The sequence below is a fragment of the Oncorhynchus nerka genome, linkage group LG20, assembly GCF_034236695.1.
Source record: "Oncorhynchus nerka isolate Pitt River linkage group LG20, Oner_Uvic_2.0, whole genome shotgun sequence".
Taxonomy (NCBI): domain Eukaryota; kingdom Metazoa; phylum Chordata; class Actinopteri; order Salmoniformes; family Salmonidae; genus Oncorhynchus; species Oncorhynchus nerka.
Genome location: NC_088415.1, coordinates 86,823,845 through 86,844,036, shown reverse-complemented (window position 1 = coordinate 86,844,036; position 20,192 = coordinate 86,823,845). Strand labels below are relative to the sequence as shown.

The 20,192-nt window shown below is 44.3% G+C and overlaps 2 long non-coding RNA genes across 2 annotated transcripts; one reads left to right on the top strand and one right to left on the bottom strand.

Annotated features, from left to right (window-relative positions):
* Positions 1-12,441: 12,441 nt before the first annotated feature.
* On the bottom strand, positions 12,442-14,616 carry LOC115101840 (uncharacterized). Its single transcript, XR_003859365.2, has 2 exons — positions 14,293-14,616; positions 12,442-14,174 (listed from the first exon to the last, which is right to left on the bottom strand). It is a non-coding gene; the product is annotated as an uncharacterized LOC115101840 (long non-coding RNA).
* Positions 14,617-17,257: 2,641 nt separating this feature from the next.
* LOC135563068 (uncharacterized) lies at positions 17,258-18,694 on the top strand. Its single transcript, XR_010460263.1, has 3 exons — positions 17,258-17,437; positions 17,717-17,828; positions 17,923-18,694. It is a non-coding gene; the product is annotated as an uncharacterized LOC135563068 (long non-coding RNA).
* Positions 18,695-20,192: the final 1,498 nt, after the last annotated feature.

The window sequence follows — 20,192 nt, the reverse complement described above, 5'->3', positions numbered from 1 at the left end:
ACCCAGATAAGACACCCACAGATTGGCAGAAAGCCTAGACTTAGTGACTGAAGATAGCGCACACACCAGATCTCCTTTTCAGCTGAACATGGTGTGACGACCAAGAACAGGCATGGCAGGATTCTACGATGACGGACAGACAACAGAGCCAATGCCGGATGACTACACCCCAGCCTGATCCAATCCAAAGATCCGATCTCCTAGAAATCGACCTACTTTCTGTTCTGTATATGAAGCTTGTACCCACTGTTAGCAAGTGCCTTTTTGCTAGTCTCTGATGAGCTAACAGAGGGGCCCGTATATACGCCGTACCAGATATCTTCACTCTGAATAAACCTGTCGCTTGTCGTACAATCTACCACCTTGTCTGCATCGATCCTTGACCGACTCACCGTTTATCATATCCCATTAATAACAGGGGTCAAACAGCTGCACTGCCCTTCTACTGTCAGATTTATAACACTGGGGAGGCCTTGAGACATAGCTCACATGTTCATCCTTCAGCGTGTGACAGGAAACACTGACTCCTGGGTGCTGAATTAACCCCTGTTGGCCTTAAATATCCTCCTGGCTCCAATTTGATATTGTAAATCTAATCAAATTATGTTAATGCAACAGTATACACAGTTCATTGTAATTACCCGCCGACACATATTCTCAGAGTCCCCAAATAATGTGTTCATGATATACTGTATCGTCTTGTATTAATGAACTGTGCCAAAGGCCTTGCTGCATATTTCAATATAAGAGAAGGCATTGGGCTGAAAAACAAGAATAATGTCTTATCACTCTGTCCCACACTGTTTGAACATTTATACAGCGTTAGAGCTATAATTTCCATGTCTTGCAGTACAAGGAAGAGAAGACTTCCTAACTGTAGAGTGCACACAGTCATAATTTGTTGTTTACTCAGAAGGGCTTGTCCTTCCTAAAACGTCATGTTAAATTCAACAGACAGGCTGTTTGAGGTAACTTGGTAATTAAGCAGAAAGTGAGACATAACAAGTCAGAAACATAATGCCTCTTTGAATTTCTAACATCGCTTTGGCTTGGATCTGGCCCCTTACCCATGGGCATGCAACATTTAAGTCTCTGTCTGGTTTTTGGCTTTTAGTCCACCCAGATTTCCCCTGGCCTCTGTGTTAATTCCTAAAAACAGTTTTGTAGCGTGACCTGTTCAGTTGAATTATACAAGCCCAGAGTGCACACAGGCAGTTTGGATGCCCCTGTACTGAACCCTGTACACTATTTAATTTTTTTTCCTAATTAATTTGAGCTTTCAGAATCCATCAGTTTTCACTTCATTGCTGCCTCTGGTGTCCTGCTCCTCTCAGACCCAGTTTACATTTACATTTAAGTCATTTAGCAGACGCTCTTATCCAGAGCGACTTACAAATTGGTGCAGTTAAAGAAACACCTCCACTTTTTCACCAGATGAGGGATCTGTCTATTAGACCTTTTGAGACTCTGAACCTTATGAACACCAATGTCGGTTAATATACGCCAGACGCTTTATTGCAGAAAACCAGAGCACAAAGTGGATCGAGGTAAGCTGGAGGAGCGATGGGGGGGATGGGCCTGGTTTGTCAAGGGCACCTCTTAACATGGCCATTTGAGACACCTTCTCCCTCGGTGTGGTAGAAAACATATTTCAGGGTAAATGCAGTTATATCGAGAGGATATGTTGTAGATATATAAAAAATGTGTGTATTTATACCTGTGTTCTCCGTTTGTCTGTTGCCAGTTCGTCTTGTTTGTCAAGTCAACCAGCGTTTTTGTGTCTCAGCTCCTGCTGTGCCCAGTCTAATTTTTCTCAGCCTCCTGGTTTTGTCCCTTGCCTTTCCGGACTCTGAGCCCGCCTGCCTGACCACTCTGCCTGCCCCTGAGCCTTGCTGACCTGTACCTTTGCCTCACCTCTGGATAATTGACCTCTGCCTACCCTGAGCCTGCCTGCTGTCGAGTACCGTTGCCCCACCTCTGGTTTACCTACCTCTGCCTACCCTGACCCTCAGCCTGCCTGGTGCTGTTGCCCTACCTCCAGTTACTGACCTCTGCCTGCCTTGACCTGTCTATTGCCCCTGTTGGATTATTAAACCATTGTTAATTTGATGTTGTCTGCATCTGGGTCTTACCTTCATACCTGATAGACCATACCACACAATATTCCCTAATGCAGTATGTTTCCCACAGTTGGAAAATCCCACCTGGCTTCAAAGGTAAATTGTTTGCCATCTATAAAGAGGATTTGTCAGTCACAATTAGTATTTGTTTCTTTGAGAGGGACCCAGAACACATTCCAACTCAATATTTGTCCTCACGTCCTTAATTAATTTATCCAATATAGAAATGAGGCAGTGCATTAATATCACAATTTCCTAGAAACTCCTTTTTAATTTTTAATTTACAACCAGCAATTATTTTCCTCTGCTAGTTTTTGGCCATACATTTGGATTAGCCAATTACACTGAGCTTCTAAAGGCACATTTCTCTTCTGCTGCTTGACTGCATAGGCACTTCCTTGAGGAAACTTTTCAAGACAGGACTTTTAAATAGGGATAATGAGAGTGGATATGGAGGGTAGGCCTTTGAACTGGCCCCTCAGCTTCAGGTTCCTCCTCCAATAGGATCTAGAATGCAACTGCCTGCAAGGCCATCGGGAATTGATGAGGTAGTGAGCACTACCGCTGCCGGCCGCGACCGGGAGGCCCATGGGGCGGCTCACAATTGGCCTAGCGTCGTCCGGGTTAGGCCGGCAGGGATATCCTTGTCTCATCGCGCACTAGTGACTCCTGTGGCGGGCCGGGCGCAGTGCACGCTTACCAGGTCGCTAGGTGTATGGTGTTTCCTCTGACACATTGATGCGGCTGGCTTCCGGGTTGGATGTGCGCTGTGTTAAAAAGCGGCTTGGTTGGGTTGTGTTTCGGAGGACACATGGCTCTCGACCTTCGCCTCTCCCGAGTCCGTGTGGGAGTTGTAGTGATAAGACAAGACAGTAACTACTAACAATAGGATACCACGAAATTGTGATCTTCCTGTCTGGGTTGGCGTCCCCCCCTTGGGTTGTGCCGTGGCGGAGATCTTTGTGGGCTATACTCGGCCTTGTCTCAGGATGGTAAGTTGGTGGTTGAAGATATCCCTCTAGTGGTGTGGGGGCTGTGCTTTGGCAAAGTGGGTGGGGTTATATCCTTCCGGTTTGGCCCTGTCCGGGGGATGTCATCGGATGGGGCCACAGTGTCTCCTGACCCCTCCTGATTCAGCCTCCAGTATTTATGCTGCAGTAGTTTGTGTCGGGGGGCTAGGGTCAGTTTGTTATATCTGGAGTACTTCTCCTGTCCTATCCGGTGTCCTGTGTGAATTTAAGTATGCTCTCTCTAATTCTCTCTTTCTTTGTCTCTCTCAGAGGACCTGAGCCCTAGGACCATGCCTCAGGACTACCTGACATGACTCCTTGCTGTCCCCAGTCCACCTGGCTGTGCTACTGCTCCAGTTTCAACTGTTCTGCCTGTGATTATTATTATTTGACCATGCTGGTCATTTATGAACATTTGAACATCTTGGCCATGTTCTGTTATAATATCTGATATCTGGGCCAGCTGTCCAGCTTCTTGCCCTATGGTGCAGATCTATGATCACATATCCCCTGTCTATATTCTATCCTTATTCTTTGCTAGATAGCAAAACTGACCCTAGATTGGCACCCGTACTCTGAGAATCTTGATAAGTACATGCCCAGATTAGCTTTAATCACATGAGTAGGATTTAATATTTAATAGCCATAGGAGTTATCATGCTTCTCATTGTAGGGGTGCCGATCTAGGGTCAGTATTATACACTATGAAAATTGAACTCAAATATGCAAGAACCCATTAATAATTCAACAAGAAACTCATTGAAATCAAATCAAACTTTATTCATCACATGCGGCGAATACACCAAGTGTAGACCTTACCGTGAAATGCTTACTTACAAGCCTGGAACCAATAGTGCAGTTCAAGAAGAGTTAAGAAAATATTTACCAAATAAACTAAAGTTAAAAAGTAACACAATAATATAACAATAACAAGGCTATATACAAGGGGTACCGAGTCAGTGTGATGGGGTACAGGCTAGTTGAGGAAATCTGTACATGTAGGTGGGGGCGAAGTGACTATGCATAGATAATAAACAGCGAGTATCAGCAGTGTACAAAACAAATGGGGGGGGGGGTCAATGTAATAGTCCGATGGCCATTTGATTAATTGTTCAGCGGCCTTATGGATTGGGGGAAGAATCTGTTAAGGAGTCTTTTGGTCCTAGACTTGGTGCTCCAGTACCGCTTGCCGTGCGGTAGCAGAGAAAACAGTCTATGACTTGGGTGACTGGAGTCTCCAACAACTTCATGGGCTTTACTCTGACACTGCCTATTATATAGTTCCTGGATTGCAGGAAGCTTGGCCCCAGTAATGTACTAGGATGTACGCACTACCCTCTGTAGCACCTTACGGTCAGATGCCGAGCCATACCAGGTGGTGATGCAACCAGTCAGGATGCTCTCTGGTGCAGCTGTAGAACTTTTTGAGGATCTGGGGACCCATGCCAAATATGTTCTCTCTCTTGAGGGGAAAAAGGTTTTGTTGTGCCCTCTTCACAACTGAATTGGTGTGTTTGGACCATGATAAATCATTGGTGATGTGGACACCAAGGAACTTGAAACTCTCAAACAGCTCCACTACAGCCCCGTTGATGTTAATGAGGGCCTGTTTGGCCCACCTTTTCCTGTAGTCCACAATCATCTCCTTAGTCTTGCTCACATTGAGGGTGTGGTTGTTGTCCTGGCACCACACTGACAGTTCTTTGACCATTGACTATATGCTGTCTCATCGTTGTCGGTGATCAGGCCTACCACTGTTGTGTCATCAGCAACCTTAATGAGGGTATTGGAGTCGTGTTTGGCCATGCAGTCGTGGGTGAACAGGGAGTACAGGAGGGGACTGAGCACGCACCCCTGGGGAGCTCCAGTGTTGAGAATCAGTGTGGCACCTGGGGGCGGCCAGGAAGTCCAGGATCCAGTTGCAGAGGGAGGTGTTTCATCCCAGGATCCTTAGCTTGGTGATGAGCTTTGTGGGTACTATGGTGTTGAACGCTGAGCTGTAGTCAACGCATATAAGGCCCTGCCCCGCCCTCCTTTCGGAAAAGCTGACCACGACTCCATTTTGTTGATCCCTGCCTACAGACAGAAACTAAAACAAGAAGCTCCCACGCTGAGGTCTGTCCAATGCTAGTCCGACCAAGCTGATTCCACAATCCAAGACTGCTTCCATCACGTGGACTGGGATATGTTTCGTATTGCGTCAGATAACAACATTGACGAATACGCTGATTCGGTGTGCGAGTTCATTAGAACGTGTGTTGAAGATGTCGTTCCCATAGCAACAATTAAAACATTCCCTAACCAGAAACCGTGGATTGATGGCAGCATTCGCGTGAAACTGAAAGCGCGAACCACTGCTTTTAATCAGGGCAAGGTGATTGGTAACATGACCGAACACAAACAGTGCAGCCATTCCCTCCGCAAGGCTATCAAACAAGCTAAGCGTCAGTACAGAGACAAAGTAGAATCTCAATTCAACGGCTCAGACACAAGAGGCATGTGGCAGGGTCTACAGTCAATCACGGACTACAAGAAGAAATCCAGCCCAGTCACGGACCAGGATGTCTTGCTCCCAGGCAGACTAAATAACTTTTTTGCCCGCTTTGAGGACAATACAGTGCCACTGACACGGCCTGCAACGAAAACGTGCGGACTCTCCTTCACTGCAGCCGAGGTGTGTAAGACATTTAAACGTGTTAACCCTCGCAAGGCTGCAGGCCCAGACGGCATCCCCAGCCGCGCCCTCAGAGCATGCGCAGACCAGCTGGCCGGTGTGTTTACGGACATATTCAATCAATCCCTATACCAGTCTGCTGTTCCCACATGCTTCAAGAGGGCCACCATTGTTCCTGTTCCCAAGAAAGCTAAGGTAACTGAGCTAAACGACTATCACCCCGTAGCACTCAATTCCGTCATCATGAAGTGCTTTGAGAGACTAGTCAAGGACCATATCACCTCCACCCTACCTGACACCCTAGACCAGGGGTGGGCAAACTTTTTGACTCACGGGCCACAATGGGTTCTAAAATTTGACAGAGGGGCCGGGCCAGGAGCATTTGGAGGGAGTGTTTGGGCCGGATATACTAAAGCATTAAATGTAGTGTGTGCAAACCTCATAGCACAGTAAGAACACTACAACCCAATTTATTAACTGTCTTTCAAATGTGAAAAATAGCCCTTATCAGTTAATAAATTTGTCTCAAGGAATATGCAAGATATGGCATTTACATACTATTTCGCAGATACTGGGAGGAGGAAATGTAAATAGATTAAAATAACATACGCACTGTGATTTATCAAGATTGCGTCTGTTTTTAATAAGTTTCAATCGAAGGTGCAAAGTTAAAGAAATCAACATTTATTGAAAAATGGAATCACTTTCAACATTCAAAACATATTATTACACAACGAAATACTCAAGCTCAATAATATCTACTTGTGTTAAACTCCGCAAAATCATGGATGGATTGTCCTGACCGCGCGCTCTACAAACTCGCCACGGACGCCCTCGCCTTCACGCGCAAACAGTACACGTGTATCGTTGCCAAGCACACAGACATAGGCTGTATTAAATATCCTACCTGCAGCTGAGAATTTAAATTTAAATTAAGAGCGATGTGCGGCGTGTTAATTAAGCTACTGTACCGCTGCTGTGCGTAAATGCGCATTGCTCTTAATTAAAAGACGCACTTCCAAACTTTCCATATGCATTTTTTCATAACACAGCAGAAAAACTCACCATTTCAGTGGGAACAGTGTTGTTGGTCTCCCTTTTTTGCCAGTGCATCAAAGTCTGGAGTTAGTTTTGTTGTGGCAATTCTCAGGACAGATCTGAGGTGTTGGTCAGTTAACTTGGATCTGTGATGGGCTTTGTTGATTTTCATGACGCTAAACGTCTGCTCACACACGTAGGTCGAGCCAAACAACACCAGCATCTTCTGCGCCGTCCTCCGGAGGTTTGGAAACGCAGTCTCGTTAAGTGAAGCGTAAAAGTCATTCAGTTTAAGAGACTTGAACTTCTCCTTTGAGACGGAGTCAGACTGAAGATCGATCAGTTCCAATTGCAGCTCCTGCGGTGCTGATTCGGGGTCTTGTGACAGGACACCAGTTGAAGTGACTTGTCAATTTTTTCAAAATCACAGAACCGACGCAAAATTCTCTGTGCAGATCGTCCAGTGATTTGCAGTATTTCTTCGCATTTCGGGCGGCCTCTTTCTGCACGGCTAGTGTGGGGAAATGTGCCAAAGATTTGTTTGACATTTGCCTGGAGAATAAAACCAGCTTGGATTTGAAGGCTCTCACATTTGTGTACATGTCGTGCGCAAACTGATCTTTCCCCTGTAGCTTCACGTTCAGCTCATTCATGTGTGAATTAAAAAATGAGCGAATCTCGTCTTTGAGCTCCCAGACTCGTTGAAACACTTTCCCCAAACTTAACCAGCGGACGCGAGAGTGGTAAATTAGGTCCTGGTGATCCGCATTAGTTTCTTCCAGGAACGTAATGAACTGACGATGATTAAGTCCCCTTGCTCGTATGAAGTTAACAAGTTTTACAACTGGATCCACAACGTGATTAAGCTGCAATACAGACTTACACAGAGACTCCTGATGAATGATGCAGTGAAGTAAAATAACATCCTGGTCAGGGTTTTCTTCTTTCACTTTATCCTGGATTCTTTTCAGCAGCCCAATGTTTTTTCCAGTTAAATTTGGCGATCCATCCGTGGTGACATTGGCAAGTTTACTCCAAGGTAGCTTCATTCTCTCGATGACAGCAGACACCTGTTCATATAAGTCCTCTCCTCGCGTTTTCCCTTTCAGTGATTCCATGCTCAAAAGCTCCTCCGTTATCTCAAAACTGTCGTTAATCCCTCGGATAAAAATTAGGAGCTGAGCAGTGTCTTTACATTACTTTCATCCAGTGCTAGTGAATATAACTTAAAGGACTCCGCCTTTTTGTTTAACTCGCTGACTATATCTTCGTCAATCAGTTCCACGCGGCGAGTCACTGTCCTTGCGTGCTAAACTGATTTTTTCAAACTTGGCTTTGCTCTCCGGACATAAGAGACCTGCTGTCTCTACCATGCACTCTTTCAAAAACTCGCCTTCGGAGAAAGGCTTGCTAGCCTTTGCTAATTTGAATGCCAGCAAATAACTTGCCTTGGTACTTGACTCTTGAATTGCAGTTTGTCGGTGAAAAAAGTTCTGTTGACTCTGTAAATTAGCTACCAACCTCTGAGCAGTAGCCGCCCGTTCTTGTGTTGACTGCTTGCTAGCATAGTTTGCATGCTTCGTGGCAAAGTGACGGCTGATATTGTACTCTTTGAAAACCGCAACAGCTTCTTGGCATATCAGACATACAGCCGTTGATCGGACTTCAGTGAAGAAGTATTTTGTTGTCCACTCCTTATTAAACACTCGGCATTCGCTGTCCACTTTCCTTCTCTTTGGTCCGCTCATTTTCACAGAAGGGCTTAATGGTGACGTGAAACGAAGTGAAAATTAAAGTGAAATAAAGAGAAATACGCGAAACACCAACAACGGTCAATGTGTTTTGAGTGCGCCATCTATTGGGGAAACGTGGGCATTGCAGGGAAAGGGGAAAAGAGGTTTTTACTATAATTTGGACAAGTTCGGCGGGCCGGATTAAAAAGCCTAAGTATGTGGCCCGCGGGCCGTAGTTTGCCCATGTCTGCCCTAGACCCACTCCAATTTGCTTACTGTAATGAAGTGCTATTTCCTATGCAAATGATCAGCTTACTGCTATTACATTGCTATAACTGAGACAGCGCATAACAACGTATTTTCACAGTAAAACATGTTAGGCCTCATACAGGATATCTCTCACACACACACTCATTTAAATCATCCACAACACTGTCGAAACAGGATACATCCTAGCCACAGGTGATAGCCGTCAGTTCGGCCACAACATCCCGTGACTGCAAAAGCACACACACATTACACACACTCACTGCGAGGACACCCAGATAAGAGCGCACACACATTACACCCACTCATTGCGAGGACACACAGCCTTGACTTGCCAAGACAGGAACGCACACACATACACACACTCATTGCGAGGACACACAGACTTGCCAAGACAGGAACGCACACACATTGCACACACGCACCCCCACCCCTGGGGATGGACTCCAAAGACAAAGAACTCTTCCAAACTGCCAATGGGACGCCGACACCAGTCTGGAGGGAACTGCCAATCAACTACCAGAATCTACCTACGTCATACCCATGAATAAAATGACTGTACACAATGTATCGGGGCTCTTGTCTGAAGGTTCCCTCTGAGCTGGACGAATGAGAGTCAGTGCACGCTATGTCAGATATCTCTACACTATAAAATAAACTGTCTTTACTATACCTGATCCACCTTGTCCAGTGTTTCAACTTGGTCTCCTGTATCGATTCATCAACATTACCGCCCAAATAGGTCCACAGACGATGCAATCTCAACCACACTGCACACTGCCCTAACCCATCTGGACAAGAGGAATACCTATGTGAGAATGCTGTTCATCGACTACAGCTCGGCATTCAACACCATAGTACCCTCCAAGCTCGTCATCAAGCTCGAGACCCTGGGTCTCAACCCCGCCCTGTGCAACTGGGTACTGGACTTCCTGACGGGCCGCCCCCAGGTGGTGAGGGTAGGCAACAACATCTCCTCCCCGCTGATCCTCAACACGGGGGCCCCACAAGGGTGCGTTCTGAGCCCTCTCCTGTACTCCCTGTTCACCCACGACTGCGTGGCCACGCACGCCTCCAACTCAATCATAAAGTTTGCGGACGACACACAAGTGGTAGGCTTGATTACCAACAACGACGAGACGGCCTACAGGGAGGAGGTGAGGGCCCTCGGAGTGTGGTGTCAGGAAAATAACCTCACACTCAACGTCAACAAAACTAAGGAGATGATTGTGGACTTCAGGAAACAGCAGAGGGAACACCCCCCTATCCACATCGATGGAACAGTAGTGGAGAGGGTAGCAAGTTTTAAGTTCCTCGGCATACACATCACAGACAAACTGAATTGGTCCACTCCTCAGGAGGCTGAAGAAATTCGGCTTGTCACCAAAAGCACTCACAAACTTCTACAGATGCACAATCGAGAGCATCCTGGCGGGCTGTATCACCGCCTGGTACGGCAACTGCTCCGCACACAACCGTAAGGCTCTCCAGAGGGTAGTGAGATCTGCACAACGCATCACCGGGGGCAAACTACCTGCCCTCCAGGACACCTACACCACCCGATGTTACAGGAAGGCCATAAAGATCATCAAGGACAACAACAACCCGAGCCACTGCCTGTTCACCCCACTATCATCCAGAAGGCGAGATCAGTACAGGTGCATCAAAGCTGGGACCGAGAGACTGAAAAACAGCTTCTATCTCAAGGCCATCAGACTGTTAAACAGCCACCACTAACATTGAGTGGCTGCTGCCAATACACTGACACTGACTCAACTCCAGCCACTTTAATAATGGGAATTGATGGGAAATGATGTAAAATATATCACTAGCCACTTTAAACAATGCTACCTAATATAATGTTTACATACCCTACATTATTCATCTCATATGCATACGTATATACTGTACTCTATATCATCTACTGCATCCTTATGTAACACATGTATCACTAGCCACTTTAACTATGCCACTTTGTTTACATACTCATCTCATATGTATATACTGTACTCGATACCATCTACTGTATCTTGCCTATGCTGCTCTGTACCATCACTCATTCATATATCTTTATGTACATATTCTTTATCCCCTTACACTGTGTATAAGACAGTTTTGGAATTGTTAGTTAGATCTTGTTGGTTATTACTGCATTGTCGGAACTAGAAGCACAAGCATTTCGCTACACTCGCATTATCATCTGCTAACCATGTGTATGTGACAAATAAAATTTGATTTGATTTGAATGAACAGCATGTGCATAACAGAGTTTGTAATTTCCCAACATAGACACAAAAGTCAAGAAAATAGCTCCATCCATTCCCCATCCAACCTGACAGAGCTGAAGAGGATCTGCAGAATAGAATGGGAGAAACTCCACAAAATACAGGTGTGCCAGGCTTGTAGCGTCATCCCCAAGAAAACTCGAGGCTTTAATCACTGCCAAAGGTGCTTCAACAGTACTGAGTAAAGGGTCTGAATACTTATGTAAATGTGATATCAGTTTTTATTTTATTTTAATACATTTGCAAACATTCCCAAAAACCTGTTTTTGCTTTGTCATTATGGGGTATTGTGTGTAGTGTAGATTGATGAGGGTAAAAAAAAACATTTAATCAATTTTAGAAAAAGGCTGTAATGTAACAATGTGGAATAAGTCAAGGAGCCTTAATACTTTCTGAATGCACTGAAACCAGACTCAGCCTACATGTAATTAATATAATTATAGACTGTGTGTAATGAATCCATTGTCTTTCCCGCTCTTTCTCAGTCCCGACCCCTTTCTTTTGACAACCAAGCCGTCATATCGGCTTAGCCCACTAGGGACTTTTCTATCATTGTTAGTAACCAATAACAACTGTTTGTTTGTTATGTATTTCTGTGGTTAGTTAGTTAGTAAATAAATAATCCAATTTGTACATTGCTGATTCATAATTTTATGCTAGGGTTTGTGCAGATAAGCAAGAATTTTGCGACATTCAGATGAGACTGATAGAAGTTAAAGTATAATTCATGATTGACTGCTATTGATATAAAATATCTTTAAGAGTGGATTCGGGAGATAGCCGCTCTACATGAACTAATTGCCCCGGATTCCTAATGAGTTTGTCGCGATACGAAACCTTCAGCCCCGCCCCTTGGCCGGCAGCGGGGTGCTAGAGGTGGTTAGCGTCCCGTTCCCTGGATTGGACAGGGCACTATAGATACTTCAGGTTATCTCGGTATAACCAGGACCGCTCGCGTAGCCCTGCCTCTCTTTCTATATCGAAGCGTTGTCCACGTAGAGAGGTCTTTTGCCTTGTCACTCTCAACGGTCTAGCTCTAGCTGGGATGTGTGAACCCCACCTTTATCCTCTAGACTCCTTGCTTCACCACTAATTGGTCCTTGAGTTGTTATTAAGCACTAGTCCTACCAGTCTCTATATGATTTCCCTGTGGTTGAGTGTTTCCTCTCTGTGATGTATCTAGTTTAAAGTGTGAAGACCTTTAGTCAACTTAGTCTCACTACTCTGCCCGTCGGCTATGTATCGCTTGGAAAATAAAACTTAGATAGATCGATAAGACAATTAAATGAATCACTACTGGACACACCTTCCTCCTTGTCTTTTAATGGTAACTCATTCTGTCATAGAGCATTGATCCCCGTTTCCAGTGTCCCGGTAGCGGGGAGTGTCAGAGTTGTTATCTCCCGTGCCGTTAACTGTCTTTGAGAGAACCTTTTACTCGAGACAAAATAAGATTACCGTTTATTTTTGGAAACACTCTGTTTTTTGCCTTTTACAATCAAACACACTTCAAAATACACCATTTGTTACTCGGTCACACAGCGTTAATCAAAAACATGCAAATGCCTTAATGCTCTATAAAATGCCTGGTACAATGATAACACTTATCTCTAATAAAATATAATACTTCAACTTAATTACCTTTAAAAGATGACAGGGAGACCCACGAGATCAGGAGTGGTGTTTCAATCGGTCAGAGTTCTGAGCATTTAGTTTATGTATCGATCTCTCCTATGAGGAATCGTTGGTTCAACTCAATTTCGAGATTCAAGTTAGTCTGGGTTCTCTAACCTGCCTCTCAGGTTGGATAGTATTGTCAAATAACCTGAAACCGCGATTCCAGGGTAAGGCACTGTGTTACAACAGTACACGTGTCACTGGGTCAGTCGGAGACAGAGTCGATTCGAACAATTTTCCAACCGTTCTCAGCAGGTGGTAATTCTGCCGTTGATCTACCGCAGTGTCTGGGGCAAGCAACCCGGCCGGTGCTACAGTGTTCCTTGGTCAATTAAGACTTTGTCACAACGGTACACTCGTTCCAAACGTATGCTGCACACAGGGTCAACTGGTCGATAGGTAAACTGACTCTTACCCTGGTATCCAGCAAGTTAGAATCTTTAAGTAATTTGAGTCAGGTGGCATTTACCCGAAGTCAAATGGTTGTCTAAATGAATTCAGAATTCAAGAAGTCAGCACCAAAGTAATGGCAAATGTCTCTTTATATACCTTTTGATTCTCTGCACCCGATCCGCTGCTCCTCCCATTCCCTCAGAGCAGAGAGGGTGATGACATATCTTACAACAGGAAATACTTTTCTTACAGTGCATATATGGGCCTCTGGTTATGACAGAGCCTATTACTCTAGCAACAATGAGGAAACACTTTTCTTACAGTGCGCATATGGGCCTCTGTTTATGACAGTGCCCTTACTCTATCAGCAATGAGTCTATCAGCTGTTCCCATTCAGAGGTGTCACTTGAGGCAGAGGGTGATTCTTCCTGACACCAGTCAGGTTCAATAGTTGGTTGGCTTGAATAGTCTTCTGGTGGCTTTGCCCAATCCGGTATTTCAGTAGGCGAGGTCATCTCTGTCTCTACCCTTGGTGGGTAAGACAGGGGAAGAGGACCAGGAGGTAGATCCATTTGGCGTTTTACTACAAGTTAGTTATTGCCTGATTAATTTAATACAAATAATTAAACGTTAGGTAATCGATTTGAAAATAGCATGTCATCTCATTTAACCATAGTAAAGACACAGTATGGTACCCTGAGAGTGGCATCAGTAGACCAGTAATCTATCAGAGGGTAAGCTTTGGATGCCCATGAGATGATTGATGCCTTTTGAAGCATTTAAACTCTTCAAATGCGCTGAACCATGATGGAGAGGCATTGGATGTGGTGGCGGACAAGTTGGTGTTAAACACCACATCTACCACTTTTAAAAGAAACTCAAAACCCCTACCACTGTTACTTTAGACCCAGGCTATGTGGTGGGACTTGAGACGCAAATCTTCTTCTCTGGTATGGTCTTCCTCTCCTTCTGTCTCTCTTTAAATTACACACACAACAAACACTATTGTTTATCTTTAGGTTTTGTTAATATTTGTAGTGCATTACGTAACTTCAAATCCAGCTCGCTAGCTAGTTAAAGTTATGTTGGTCTTACCTTCGGCATGCGACATCGATCTGGTATTTGGATCCCAGGTCCACTCCATTCTTCTGGCTGCACAATTTCTCCCGTTTTATGAAAAGGTACGCATGCGGTTTTTCTACTTGAGAATTAGAATTTGCCCCTTGGTTCATCCGCAGAAGGCATATGTTGTTTGGACCAGCCATTGGGACGTCAGCTAGTCTTTTAGACACGACACAGGCTACATGGTGCAAGGACTTAGGATGGCGTGACAGAGCGCACAGTGCATCTGTCCTCTTGCTGGGTCATTTTCAACCCATGTTTATTGCTGACTCCATGACTGAAGGAACTCTCGTAGGCTCTGGGGTTCGCAGCCATTTCAAAAGAATGTGTGCTCTACAAGGCGGCATAATGGTGACAATACCCAAATCTGCGTACGCAGATGATTGGTCAAAATAATGACAAACCTCCAAACACGCCTCTTGATCTTGTGACACACACAGAGACGCAGCAGGAGGAGTACACAAGGCAGATGTACATTTTAACATGAGATCATGAACAGAGTTGTGAAAATTGAGGACTGGCCCCAGTGACTATCTTGGCTTACTGGCCCGACATTACTTTTCACTGGCCCCGGGCCAGCGGGCGATCTTTAACGTCGGACCTTTTCTGTAAATATTCTTACGTGGCGTCTGCGAGCCACCAACACATCGGCTCATGTAAAAAATACAACTCAGGTAGCAGCCAGGGGCCTGTTGCACAAAAGTAGAATTAAGACATCCGGGATAAATGACTCAGCTGAGCTCAATGAAGCCAAAACATGTGCGTCCAGGCTTAATTGGTTGCACAAAGACCAAGCCAGGATGAGCAGACACGGATTCATTAAGCCAGGTGAAACCAATCCTGGATAGGTGCGCGCTCACGGCTCACTCAAATAGACCCTGCCACAGATCACAGATTAACTGATTTACCATGGCAACTAGAGCCGCGTACTTTTCCCCGTCGGAAGCACAAATCCTCATGGAGGCATACGAGGAGGTAAAAGATATAATTAAGAAGAAAGGCAACACCGCCACAGTGATAAAGCAAAGAGAAAAAGCGTGGCAAAGTATTGCAGACCGCCTGAATGCGTAAGTAGTGCACAATTACACACTCACCGCTCCGCTGAAACATCACAATTACAATTCAAATATTTAATTCACATCTCCAAAAATGCAGTTGTACTGTAATTATGAAACGGTTAAATTTTTAATTGAAATGCACTGCAGATATGAGTGAAATTGTGTAAAGTAACTCCATCACACTGTATAAAGCTATGATACATTTTTTGATATTTTTACTGAAAACAAGACAAAAATACCAAGTAATTTTTTGCAGTATGACTCCATTAAATGTGTGTGTAGATTAAACATGAACGGGCCAAAACGGACATGGCAGCAGGTCAAAATCAAATACAAGAACATTCTGCAGAATGGTATGGTCCCTGACTAATATTTAACAAAGCACAAGCATATATTGTACCCAGAAGGTGCCTGCTCACACATTGTCTGTACTGTTTTAGCAGTGAAAAAGAATACCCACAGACAAGGCACGGGTGGTGGGTCACCAAAGGCTGACCTTACCCCAGCAGAGGACATGGCCTTGGAGCTAAATAAAGGCAGGCCCGTCTTAGAGGGGATCCCTGGGGGGAAAGAGACGAGCATAGGTTCCTCCCAAGATGCCACCCGCTTCATTCAAGGTATGTCCTTCCATCTCTACATGGGATACAACCACATTCATATTGAATCAATTTGGACTGTCTGACTTTGGTTTACCTATTGCCTTGCAGTGCCTGGCAGCACTGTGTTCCTGTTAGAGCCACCAGCACAAGCACCAGACGATGCTGATCCAGTGAGTACTCCATCAAAGGCATACTGTAGGCCTGGCATGTCTTGTCTACTAGCTTCAATATGAATCCGATTAAATGTGATAGGGTGAAGGCCCCAGTGCAGCAGCAACAGCACATGATGGAGACGATGATGAGGAGGAGACCATCTCTCTGGATTCCAGAAGGCATGAGGTATCATGTTAAGACTGTGAAAGTACTATTTACTCTACAATGGTGAGGAGTCCTCATCAAAATCAAAAAATCTAATTTCTTTTACAGGACCCAGATGCTATACAGTGGGAAAACCAGCCTGGCAACATAGTGCGTATTAATAAAAGGACACCACATCCTGCCAAATTCCAGCTGCGCTAATTGTATTGTGTTCACAGAGCTCACAAGCTATCAGAAAGTTGTATGGCAACCACCTCCGGCGCCAAATAGAACTGGCAGACATAGACAAGAAGAAAAAGATGGAAAATCTTGCACTGGAGTCCGAAATAAAAAAGAGGACAATTAGGAAACTGGACCTTGAAATAAAAAAACTTGAGAGGGAGGTGAGATATGCCTTCAATGTACACTGTATGCTAACTGTAACACAAATGTATTAATCATTATTTTCTTTCCTCCCCCAGCTCCAAGAAGATGACACAGCTCAAAATAAAATTAGGTATATTCTCGTAAAGTCAGTGAGCCATGACATATGAGCTCTTATTGTGAGCACACAGGACGGTGGCATCTTTCTAAGGTTTTTTTTATTTTCCCAGCAATCAGTACAACCAAGTCATCGTTATAAGGCATCGCCCTCTTTTGCCCACCCCCAGCACCAGGTGTGGCCACTAGCCTATATGAAGGCCCAAAATTGTGTGTTCCTTTCTGCTCTGACAATGGCATGCCCATTCGTGCGAGATGTGGTGGATGAAGAAGCACTTGTGCTGAGGAGAGCCTTCAGGCGAGAAAGGGTCTTCAGGGACCGGTTGGACCCACTGGCCTTCCCTGATGACCATCTATATGAAAGATACAGGTTTTCTGCAGATGGCATCAGGTATCTATGCAGACTACTGGGTCCCAGGATTAAGCACCGCACTGCACGGAGCCATGCACTGAGTGTGGAGCAAATGGTTTGTGTGGCCTTGCGCTTTTTGCTAGTGGAGCCTTCCTGTACTCAGTGGGGGATGCAGAACAGCTGAACAAGGCCACAATTTGCCGCACAATAAGGAGTGTGTCTGGCTATCAAAGCATTAGCAGATGTCTTCATCTCCTTCCCTGGCCACAGAAGACTCTGTGACATCAAAGAGGAGTTCTATAGGATTGCAGGTAAGAGGATCTACAAATTACAGGACAACTGTTAACACATAGTAGGATACTCATTACTTTGTGTGACAGGTTTCCCCAATGTCATTGGTGCAGTGGACTGCACACACATAAGGATAAAAGCCCCTCAGGTGCCCATGAGGCCGATTTTGTGAATAGGAAATCCTTTCACAGCATTAATGTTCAGGTGAACATAACTTTTGATATTGTCCATTGACGAACACTCTGCATTGCCAGTGATGTGCATTGATTGGTGTAATATTCCTCATCTTATGATTTCAGATGGTCTGCAATGCTGACTGTGTGATCAGCAATGTTGTGGCAAAATGGCCTGGCTCAGTCCATGACTCCAGAATCTTTCGGGCCTCTGAAATCTATCAGTGCCTATCACAAGGTAAGCCACACAACCCCTATTTATAACCATCATGGCTGTGTCAAGAATATCACTGTGTTTATGAGGTAGTAATGATGAGATTTTGTGTTGACAGGTGAATTCTCTGGTGTGTTGCTGGGAGACAGGGGTATGGCTGCCAGCCTTTTCTCCTGACACCTTTCACAGACCCCCAGGAAGCACAGCAGGCCTACAACCATGCCCATGCCAGGACCAGGGCCAGAGTTGAAATGACCTTTGGCCTCCTGAAGGCACGCTTTCACTGCCTTCACAAATTACCAAGGGTCAGCCCTGTTAGGGCATGTGATATTACTGTGGCTTGTGCTGTCCTCCACAATGTGGCCTGCCTGAGGAAGGAGAGGGCCCCAGAGTGCCACCAGCCATGGACTGGGACAATCCGGCAATCTTCCTGATGACGACAGTGGTCGGCTGCTGAGGGACCAATATGTGTTGAATTATTTTAGTTAGTATGTGTGCTTTCAATTTTGGTTAAATATGTCCTGCGGTGGCAGAGGAATTTGGGTTTTTTGGGTTAGTTTTTTGACGAATTTGGCCTCTTATGATGTTTGTGCGGTATACTGTGTGTAATACAAGGCTGCAGGGAGGCTACTGCATCCATTCATTTGTCTGTTCAGTTGATGTGTATGGATTTGTCCTGCATTTATTTTAGTGTGCAGACATGCAGGGTGTGTTATATACAGACCTTTGAATGTGTATGTATCATTTTGTATAATATGCTTGGATTCTGTGCTTTCCATCTTGTAGAGTCACTGTGACTTCAGTTTTGAAAGGAGCTGATGGTTTACCTGCTTTGTTTTGTCCTTATTCAATAAAGGAACATAATGTTACACATTGTGTTTTTATATTCATATGGAATGTGTATTTGTTTATATGACAGAGTACTAGGGCCACACTGAAGAAAAAGGATAAAGTCATACATTTATGAGGCTGGTTCTTTCTGCAGAAAAGATACATATTGTTTTTACAGTTTTGATACTTATGACAATGTGATACTTAATATTCTGGCACATCAGCATGTCTTTGTTTATGAAACCATACTGAAGTACAATTTCACGAAATGCCCCACATCTGTCATTTTAACAACTGTCCTTTAAAACAACTGGTTACAATATTATGACTTGTGTTTTTTTTCCCCTCTGTGGCCCTAATATTCTATCATTTTATATATAGCCTTATAGTCTATGGGAAACTGTAAATTATCTAATGATAGCAACATCATCTAAAAATCATTTTTTATCCAAAATCATTGAAATTAATGATCACAAACGTTTAATAACAGTGGGTCTAGTTATATGTGATAACAATGTATAGTGAGCAGTGAAATAACTATTGGTTTCCATTTGTGGTGACTGCTGACTGACATTAGGGATGAGATTAAATAGATCCTGGAATTTAGCCTGGTCTGGAGCAGGCTAGCTCCACAGAATAAATCTCCATGGTAATTTATACCATAACATATCCTCCTGCCCCCTATCCATCTTTAGTGCAACCGGATTACGGATCAATTGAGCCAGGATCACCAAGATATCCTGGCTTAATCCCTTATCCTAGTTTTGTGCAACAGGCCCCAGGTGTCTGGAGCAGTTCAAATAATATCAAGGTTTACAAATAGTGGCATTCTCTCACCCTGCAGAGGGGTATACTACGATGCAAGCTAGATCTACTCTGGGTTTTATAACGCTAGCCAGCTTCAGTTAGCTTCACATTCCAGCTCAGGCTTTATCCATGTTACGAAGGTGGATATTTATCGTCCACCCGCCCCTTACTTGAGCTGGTCTTGTAACGGCGCGCGCTCTGAGCTCTAATTCTATGGGCCAATCAGTGCCACTTTTTATTTTTTATTTGTGCTGAAATTAAAATGAAAGAAAAGTTTCCTTGCAAATTCAGCAGGCTATGGTGTGAAATAGGATTTTAGTCTTTATTTAGTGCCGTTTTTATTTTATTACATATCGTTAATGACATCTTTGGTGTGCTTATCAATGCACAAGGACCTTTTTTACCATTCCTGTCGATAAAACACTTAAGTATTAAGTCCTACAAGAAGTTTTACTGTGCGTGAAGTTTCAAATGCATTCTCTAATTAAAAAATTTGTAATGTGATGTAGGTATTTTTAACAATTTAACACAAAAAAAAACGTTAAATCTGGCCTGGATTCAGTTAGATGGAGCATTTACCAATGTTGTCTGACATCCAAATAGCAGATGTTTTGGAGGTGTAATTGCGGTATGAGCTGACATAGCAATGAGCAGCTGCTCGTGTTTTCAAAACCACTCCCTTCCTTACTATTCCTACTGTTTTTGTGAAGTTCAAAATGGCGCTAGAAAGTGTAGGCTCTATCAATAATA